Source organism: Sus scrofa, chromosome 1 (genome assembly GCF_054392235.1).
Source record: "Sus scrofa isolate SSC_HxYL_T2T_F1_AM1 chromosome 1, Sscrofa_HxYL_maternal_Yorkshire_Landrace_v2.0, whole genome shotgun sequence".
NCBI lineage: Eukaryota > Metazoa > Chordata > Mammalia > Artiodactyla > Suidae > Sus > Sus scrofa.
The window spans coordinates 136,419,768-136,428,858 of NC_139383.1; the positions used below are offsets into that span (position 1 = coordinate 136,419,768).

Below are 9,091 nucleotides of genomic sequence, written 5' to 3' on the forward strand. Positions count from 1 at the left end.
GATTCTCGCTATAACTGTACTCCAACCATGCCTTTCTCTCTCAGACAATGTTCTTATATGCCACACCTCTCCCGATCACAGTGCAAGAAGCTTCTGTATTCCACTGCCTCTGAACTCTCACCTTCTTGTGGTATCAGCAAATTTATCTGATAAAACTAATTGGTCCTAATATTGTCAATAAAAGCAATACTTTTAAGGTTTCTCTTCCAAAGAATATGATTTTAAACAAAACATTTTAGAAAGATTCCCTAACATGAAGGAGAAAGACAAAGTTTGGCATCGGCAATTCTCAAATTATACCACCCAGTCAACCACACAGTCTAGCTATTTGTAATGTAGACCCAATTACAATTCAATAACTTTAAATTAAAAATTAATGTGGTCATACAACCCGTCGTGAATATATACCTGGCTTAGATATATGTCTCATGGCAAATGCAAAGTGGAAACTAAAAGTAATTGTTTGGTTTTATCTTCAATCCCATCTTTCTTAAATCTTCTCATCTTCAAAGTAAAGCAAAGGACCCCTAGAGCAATCCAGTTAAAATGTCAGGTAATTTTTTTAACCTACCCAGAAAAATTACTTACGGTATATCATATGAGGTTTTCTCAGCACATTTGGTATACATGATTAAAGTGTCTTTTCTAAGGTATGCTTTCACGACAGCGTGGAAATTAGAAATTTAGTTAGATCTTGTTTATCACCAATTCTGACAAAATAATTTGCTCTTTAGCGCATTAATCCAAAAATCTATGACTGAGATAATTTAATACCATTTCATTCAATCTTCAATTAACCCTATAGTTACAAGTCTAGAACATCCTTTCTGAACAAAAGTTTGTTTTTTTAACCAGAATTGTATGGACTCTGTTAAATAATATTCTTGTGAAGAAGCCTCTCAACCAGAAATCTCAAACATGCGATCAGCTAGATGAATTTAGGAAAAGACAAAACACACCTAATTCTGAGTTTCTTAACAACGGGAAATGAAATGTCCAAGAACACACCATGTAGAATATTATAAAACATAACAATCCTATTTGGTTTTTCTATAAAGTCCTATTTGTAATGTCTATACAGCTACAAATCCACAGAGGTTAAGGACTATGTGACGTGAGTTGTCTTTCAACCTACACTGAGAAGAGCATTAAAAGAGCTGAATGAATGAAGAATTAAAAACAATTTATGAGAGTTCTTAAAGACCAGTCTACATACAATGCTCACTCAGCTATTTGTAAAACAAATTTTATTAAAAACATTAATGCTCGATAAATTACCCCAAAGGTCATTAAAGTACAGACAAAACCTACACTAGAACAATAATTTTACATCCTTTTAAGTCATACATTTGGCCCTATTTTTGGAACAAATTGGCACAGCAAGTATCCAACATGACCTCACCTCCACTTCCCACTCTTTATTCTTTAGGTTTAGAAGGTAAGTATGAAATTCAACTCAATCCTAAAAGACTGCTTCATTTAAGTGCTACATTTTGCCTTGACTTTCTTTATGACCTTGGAAGGAATCTACCAAATAACAACTATTTTGATGTTTCCATGTTTCTGTTTATTAATGAAATTTAATCTGTTTATTAATGAAATTTAATATGCTAACAATGTGGAAGTCTTTTAAACTGAACCTAGAGAGCAGAAAGCCTGAGTTACAAAACATCAAATGATATGTAATGCGAACCACATTTTTAAAACCTAGTTTGACTAGTTAAAAATAAAAAACTACAAAGTTTGGGCCTCAAATTCAACAAGATTGAAAAACAAGTTCTGCAAAACACCAACAGCCTCCTTATTACCTCTCTTTATGGACAACTGGTCTGCAATGTGGAAGAGAAGAAAAAATAAAAGTAGCTTTAACAAGCCATGTCCTTGCTTTTATAAGGATAACAGGTGAACAACAAACGAAAATTTAAAACTTGGCAAAGAATGAGGAGACTGTATATAAAGAAATCTACAATCTGAAAATTACGAAGCTAAGTATCTTTTAAGCTACCAATTTGTATATCTACGTTGGGCAATAATCTTGGTATTACTGCTTTATTAGCATTAGAGAGATAAATCCCTGCCTTGGAGGAACATCTACTAAGTACATGTCATTTCAGAATCTTAGTGCAGTTTACGGGCAGTGTCTCTGTAGGTTTCCCTAAGGTACTCTTAAGGGCTTACCATCATTCAAACATCCAGCTACCGCTAGGGTGAGAAGTAAATAAACACAATTTACTTATGCAATATATTTACCCCGGAATTATAGTCAAGAATGCAAAAGTAAGCACCCATACAGGCATTTAACACCCAAAGAAAGCGTAGAATACTACGGACGATGAGATTCACCCTTAATCGACCACTATAGAAACCAGAGGCCTTCCACATGAGCTGTTCTTTACCAGCACTCTTGATTGAAAAAGTAACAATGTCAACTCAATATTTTAACAGCACAAAAGACAAACAGAACTCAGTGAAATCTTTTCTTCCAGATCCTTAAAAGGTGCTTATAAAAACTAAGAGAGAGCAACGCCCCCCTAAAAACACCTTACTAGAAAAAAAGAAATACCCAAAACATCAGGTGGGTCAGGGTTAGAAAAGCTGATCTAACCCAATTACCCGGAGGGACCACAAGGTTTGGAACTAGGGACGTGAGATCGGGGTGGGGGTGGGTAGGAAAGTGAAATCTAACCCCAGAAATCACAACACAGGCCGCAGCCTGAGAGCTGAAGCTGGCGGGAAGTGAGCTCTCTTTCTGTTCCCAGGGGAAAGTCCAGAGAAGAGAGGCTCCACACAGCGGACGTACGAGGCGCCAACAGTGCCTGCCTACTAAGGCGCCGGAGCCGCTGGAGAACCAGGTTGAGAAGGGGAGGAGATCCCGGCAGACGGCCCTGGGAAGAGGAGGAGGACTAAGGTTGGAAGCCGCGGCAGCGTCTGGACGAGGGGAATTACCTAACTGTGACGACAGAGAAGTGTCCTCAGGCTCCGGCGATGGTCCCGACTGCGCAATGTGCGGTGTCTTTCCCCCTTAGCCCGCAGCAGCAACAGAACCAGCTCCTTCAGCCAGTCGCCATTTCCCGCCTACCGACCTGCTGCACCGCACGGACAGGGACCCGGATGGAAAGCGGCCTCTCCGCGCAGGCGCCTTGACTTCCTCCTCCCCCTCCCGCCACAATTCCGAGAGGTGGGAGGGAAGGAATGCAGGCAGCCACGGCGTAGCGGGCGGGGGGAGCCAAAAAAACAACTTTACTTCCGTGAAGAGCGTTAGAGTTCCCGCCGGCGGAAGAAACTCGCGATCCCGAATTCCTGACAAAAACTGAACAAAGGACCTTGGTACCAAGTGGAGTAACAAGGAAAAAATCTAGCAGGCTACGCCAGTGCCTGGGGGATGTTTGTACTTTAGGGGCCTCCGTAGCTGGTTGTGGAGTGGTCGCAGGGGGAGTAGGGAATAAAGCGTTGGGAGTGGAGAGGCGGGGACCCGAAAGACGGTTTTTCCTCCCACTGCTAACGGAACTGCTTAGGCAGAGCGGGGAGGGGGTGCGCGCCCTAGCCCTGGAGGCGGGGCTTACGAACGCTGAGCGCAACCTGGCTGCTAGGGTTTAGTAACCCGGGTGCGCCAGGTGGGTGGAGCCGAGTGAGAAGGGGTGGTACTTAACGGCTTGGCGCGCTGGAGGAGGAGGTGGTGTGTAGAGAGCAATGCCCGAGGCCAGGTTAAGGCGAATTCTTGGTCTGTCCTGGCGTCCCGGTGGCACCTGAAGAGCCTTTTTCCAGCTCACTGCCTAGAAGGCACAGCAGTTGCTGTGGGTTGTATAAACCTACGCCACGCGTGTTGGCTGTGGTTGTGCTAAGTTAGATCGTAAAAACGAAGGAATTCATACCTGCAGGCCTGGGTCAAAGGACAGCCAACCTCACGCGGTGAAAATGAATCAGTCCCGAGCGTCCAGTGCTAGTGGAATGACAGAAAAGCAAGCATGGTGATTGGGAGAGCATTATCTATTAAAACTCCAGGCCACTCTCGTTATCCAATCAAGAAATATTTATTGAAAAACCACAATGTCTGAGGACCATACTAGATGAGAGGAATGTAACAGTGAACAAGGCAGACGGAAATACTGACTTCCCAGAGTCTGCAAATTGTTGAAGAAGGCAAAAAAACAATTTAAATACCGTGTGATAAAATGATTACAAGAAGGGGTTCTTCACACGCATTGAAAAAGCGCAAGGAAGGGTACCAGTGAGGAGGTCTGGAAACGTTTTAATGAAATGACATGTAAGTGAGATAGGAAGAGTTGATGTTACAAAGGAAGAGTTGATGTTACAAAGGAAGAGTTGATGTTACAAAGGAAGAGTGTCTAGACAAGGAAAAACGAGATGGAAAAGTCCAAAGAGGAGATTGCGTTGAGCATTTGGGGAAGTTGTTCTGTTCTTGGGATGGTGGAAAGAGATGAGGCTGAGGTAAGGACAGAACCTTGTGAATCTGGTTGTTGATGTTTCAAAGTGTGGAGCAGATGAGTTGTCTTCTGAAAGCCTTATATACTACAGATCTTGTGAGAACTCAGAATTCACTTGAGTCCTAAATCTTCCTGGTACAAGAATGCTCTGAATACAACATTTCTTGAGAGGCAGTAGTATACAGTATGTAAAACTGGAAATAGTTCACAAAATAATAGATTTCAGAAAAACTAATTGAAAATCAGAAGATAACTACTGATTGTCCAGTGTGTATCATGGAAAGCAAAAGCATATTAAATAATTACCCCCGATTACTGAAATAATTATTAAATGATTACTACAAGGAGTTGAAAACTTACGTCTACACAAGTGTTTATAGCAGCTTTATTCATAATTGCCAAAATTCAGAGCAACCAAAGTGTCCTTCAGTAGGTGTAGATAAACTGTGGTACATCCATACAATGGAATATTATTCAGCTAAAAATAAATGAGCTATCAAGCCATGAAAGGACATGGAGGAATCTTAAATGTATATTATTAAGTGAAAGAAGTCAATCTGAAAAAGCTATATAACTGTATGATTCCAACTACATGATATTATGAAATACTCAAAACTTTAGAGACAATAAAAAGATAAGTGGTTTCGAGGGGGTTAGGGGTAAAGGAGGAGGCCTAAATGGAACATAAGGGATTTTTAGGGCAGTGAAACTATTCTATATGATATAATAATGATGGATATATGTCATTATACATTTATCCAAATCCACAGGATATACAATAAAAAGTGTGAATCCTGACATAAACTAAGGACTTTGGTTGATAATGTTATGTCACTGTTGGTTTATCAATTATAACAATTCTACACTGGTGCAGGATGTTGATAGGCTGTATGTATGTAGGAATGGGGTAGGTGGGGATGCTCTGTACTTTCTACTCAATGTTGCTGTCAACCTAAAACTGTCCTAAAACGTAAGTCTATTGTTAAGTGTGCTTTGAACGTATGTAAACATACGTATTCAACTGTAAGTTTCATGAACTCTACCCAATCAAATATTTCCAATGACAATTTAGTATCCAAAATAAGATGTTTTGTAAATATAAAGTATGCACTACATTTCAGATTTCGTATAAAAGAATATAAAACATCTCAGTAGTATTCCAAATTGATTACATACTAAAATGATATATTGGTTAAATATCAGGATTTCACTTGATTTTTTATTTTTATTTAAAATTTTTTTTTTTGCTTTTTAGGACCACATTTGTGGCATACGGAAGTTACCAGGCTAGGGGTTGAATTGGAGCTACATCTGCTGGCCTACATCACAGCTACAGCAATGCCATATCCAAGCCGTGACTGTGACCTACACCACAGCTCACAGCAATGCAGGATCCTTAACCCACTGAGCGAGGCCTTAACCCACTGAGCAAGGCAAGGGATTGAACCTGCATCCTCTTGAATATTAGGTTTGTTACTGCTGAGCCAGAATGGGAGCTCCTGATGGATCTTATTTTAGCACGTACATCAGTTATTTAGTGGTCACCTTAAACTAGTATAGGCTTGATTGTCTCCCATGCCAACCTTTTTATTTTTATTTTTTTTGGCTACTTCTGTGGGATACGGAAGTTCCTAGGCCTGAAATTAAACCAAAGCCACAGCAGTGACAGTGCCAAATCCTTAACTGCTAGGGCACCAGGAAACTCCCTCCCATGCCAATCTTGTCAGAGCTCATTACGGCAGTCTTTACTCCTAAAGTGCAACCTTTCTAGTGTTTCAGCTGGAACCCACAGTTGTGAAGATGTCTACCTTGGCAGGCCCAGAAACTCAGTGTCCCTTAGCACTGTTTTTATGCCAACACTGCTTGACCTTTGGTGTTTCCATTCCAGTCTCACCTTGCAGCAACTGTTATCTGGTAAGCATCAGGTGGTCTTGCTATGGTTATATACAGCCTGTTCTCAGCCGTGGACTTGTGGGGACCCCTCTATGGACTCCTGGGGCCACCTTTCTGAACAGCTTCCTCCTTTTCAATGCCCCATCCCATAGATTCCAACACTGCCCACTGTGATTGCTATCGTCCTGGCTTAGCACTCCAGTCTCTTTATACCATAGGAAGCAGGTGATTGTGGGGCTCAAGTGCTTAGGTTCCTTTCTCTCAGAAATTTTAGTTTTGTGCTACCTGAAAGCAGCTGCTTAATATATTTTGTCCAATTATATAGTTGCTACTAATCCAGGGGCTATCATAGTCAGAAGCAGAAGCCTCCCTTCCCTCAGAATTTTTTGAAGTGGAAACAGGGAAAAAGGAGCAGCCCTCCTTAGGTAACAAAACTAAGAAAATACGACCTGCTAGAAGTCTTGGTTAGAGCCTTGAGAGGGAAGCTGATGTGAAAGAATGAAGGTAACACATAGAAAGAAACAGCAATGGAGAGCTCCTGTCGTGGCCCAGTGGAAACAAATCTGACTAGGAACCATGAGATTGTGGGTTCAATCCCTGGCCTCATTCAGTGGGTTAAGGATCTGGTGTTGCCGTGAGCTGTGGTGTAGGTCAAAGACGCGGCTCAGATCTGGCGTGGCTGTGGCATAGGCCGGCAGCAACAGCTCCAATTCGACCCTAGCCTGGGAACCTCCATGTGCTGCAGGTGCAGCCCTAAAAAAAAAAAAAAGAAGAAAGAAAGAAAGAAGAAACAGTAATGGAAGTTGGCGAAACAAATTTGGCAGCATTCAATCCTTGTCTCCCAAGTCCAGGAGACACCTGCCCTGCCCTATATGATGTTGGCTTTCATGGACCATTAAATCCCCCCCCTTTTCTGGTTTGTTGGTTTAATTTTCAACAAAATTTTTTTTTTGCTTTTTAGGGCCACACCTGGAGCATATAGAAGTTCCCAGGGTAGGAATCGAATCAGAGCTACAGCTGCCAGCCTACACCACAGACACAGGAACTCGGGATCTGAGACACATTTGTGACCTACAACACAGCTCACAGCAATGCCAAATCCTTAATCCACTGGGAGGAGCCAGGGATCAAACCTGTGTCCTCATGGATACTAGTCGGGTTTACTACTGCTGAGCCCATGGTGGGAACTCCTCATTTGGAACTTTTTTTTTTTGTCTTTTTGTCATTTCTTGGGCCACCGCCATGGCATATGGAGATTCCCAGGCTACGGGTTGAATCGGAGTTGTAGCCACTGGCCTATGCCAGAGCCACAGCAACGCCAGATCCGAGCCACGTCTGCAACTTACACCACAGCTCATGGCAACGCCGGATCCCTAACCCACTGAGCAAGGCCAGGGATCAAACCCGCAACCTCATGGTTCCTAGTCAGATTCGTTAACCACTATGCCACAACAGGAACTCCCCGTCATTTGGAACTCTTAATGAAATAATCTACTAAAAGGAACTGGACCTAAGTCCATTTAGAACTGAATGTGATGTTAAGACTCAATAACTTTGACTTGAGAAATGTATTCATGTCATACTGTTTGTCTTACTGGAGCTGTACAGCAAGACGTGAAAGAAGTTTCCAAGGGCAGTCATTGTGAGAAGTGACTATCTGCCTCATAAATATGTTGCTGTTGTTGTTTACAGATTCTCTGCCCTCATATTCTACCAAATTTTTTGGTACAGGATAATACAAATGAAAAGTCAAAAAGGTACATGATCTTAATATGTTTTAAAATAAGGAGACATGTTTTAGATAGGAATTTGGAATCATCCTTCCATGTGTATTTCACCTGGAATCATCCTTCCATGTGTATTTTATGTTCTGCATTTTGTGTTTGTGGGTCAGCAACAAATAACCTGAACTTAGAAGGTTCTCTGTATCTTACCCTTTCTATACTTCTTGAGTCTCTCTTCTCTCCTCTTGCTCATGATTCTCTAGCCTCATAACTGCAGTGTTTCAGTTATGTGAAAACTGGTTATTTGGAACTGAGTTTTAGTTATTTACAATATCTCATCACTATTTAAAATTATTTGATTCCATATAATAAAATCTATGGCTAGATATGCCAAAAAATTTTTTTAAAAATAAAATTATCTGATTTATGTGTTTACATGTATATTGTTTGACTGCTCCCACTTGAATGTAAACTCCATGAGAATAGAATAATACTTGAGTGTAAACTCCCACTTGAATGTAAACTCCAGAAACCTGGTCGATATTAACCTACTGCAATATTCTTACTATCTAGAACAATGCTGGGCATGTAGGAAGCATTCAAAATTTGTTGAATAAACTAGCATTAAACAGCTTAGTGTAAAAATTTCTGCCATTCTTGTTTAGCTTTGCTTAAAATGAATTCTAAATTTACTGAAATTTTAGTGTTAAATGTAACTATTTGCATCACATGAGTGTGATGTGTGTTTATGTATCAGAATCAGCAAAATAGTAAGAAACAAGTTTAATTTTTAATTTATTAGAACCCAGTAAGTATGATTTTAAAAGCAGAGTTTCCATCAAATTAACATTCCCCCCCCCCTTTTTTTCTACATGCACCCATGGCATGTGGAAATTCCTAGGCCTGGGACTGAACCTGAGCCACATCAGCAACCAGAGCCGCATCGGTGATACCTGATCTTTAACCCACTGAGCCACCAGGGAACTCCCAAATTTACATTTAATTCAGGGCAAAAATACATTTTAAAAA

General features: G+C 40.9%; 1 protein-coding gene and 1 long non-coding RNA gene across 38 annotated transcripts in view; one reads left to right on the forward strand and one right to left on the reverse strand.

The window, feature by feature from the left end:
* Positions 1-3,080, reverse strand: part of CTDSPL2 (CTD small phosphatase like 2) — a 93,251-nt gene extending 90,171 nt beyond the window's left edge. For 29 of the 37 annotated variants that reach the window (XR_014812091.1, XR_014812092.1, XR_014812105.1 and 26 more), the window contains exon 1: positions 2,947-3,080. The gene's annotated coding sequence lies outside the window, so the exon portion shown is untranslated. Of the gene's footprint in view, positions 1-2,934 lie in introns of all 37 variants that reach the window. The other 8 variants (XR_014812093.1, XR_014812079.1, XR_014812085.1 and 5 more) reach the window with 1 other exon arrangement.
* Positions 3,081-3,647: 567 nt separating this feature from the next.
* Positions 3,648-8,707, forward strand: LOC146406384 (uncharacterized). The gene is made up of 2 exons (XR_014812173.1): positions 3,648-6,689; positions 7,764-8,707. It is a non-coding gene; the product is annotated as an uncharacterized LOC146406384 (long non-coding RNA).
* Positions 8,708-9,091: the final 384 nt, after the last annotated feature.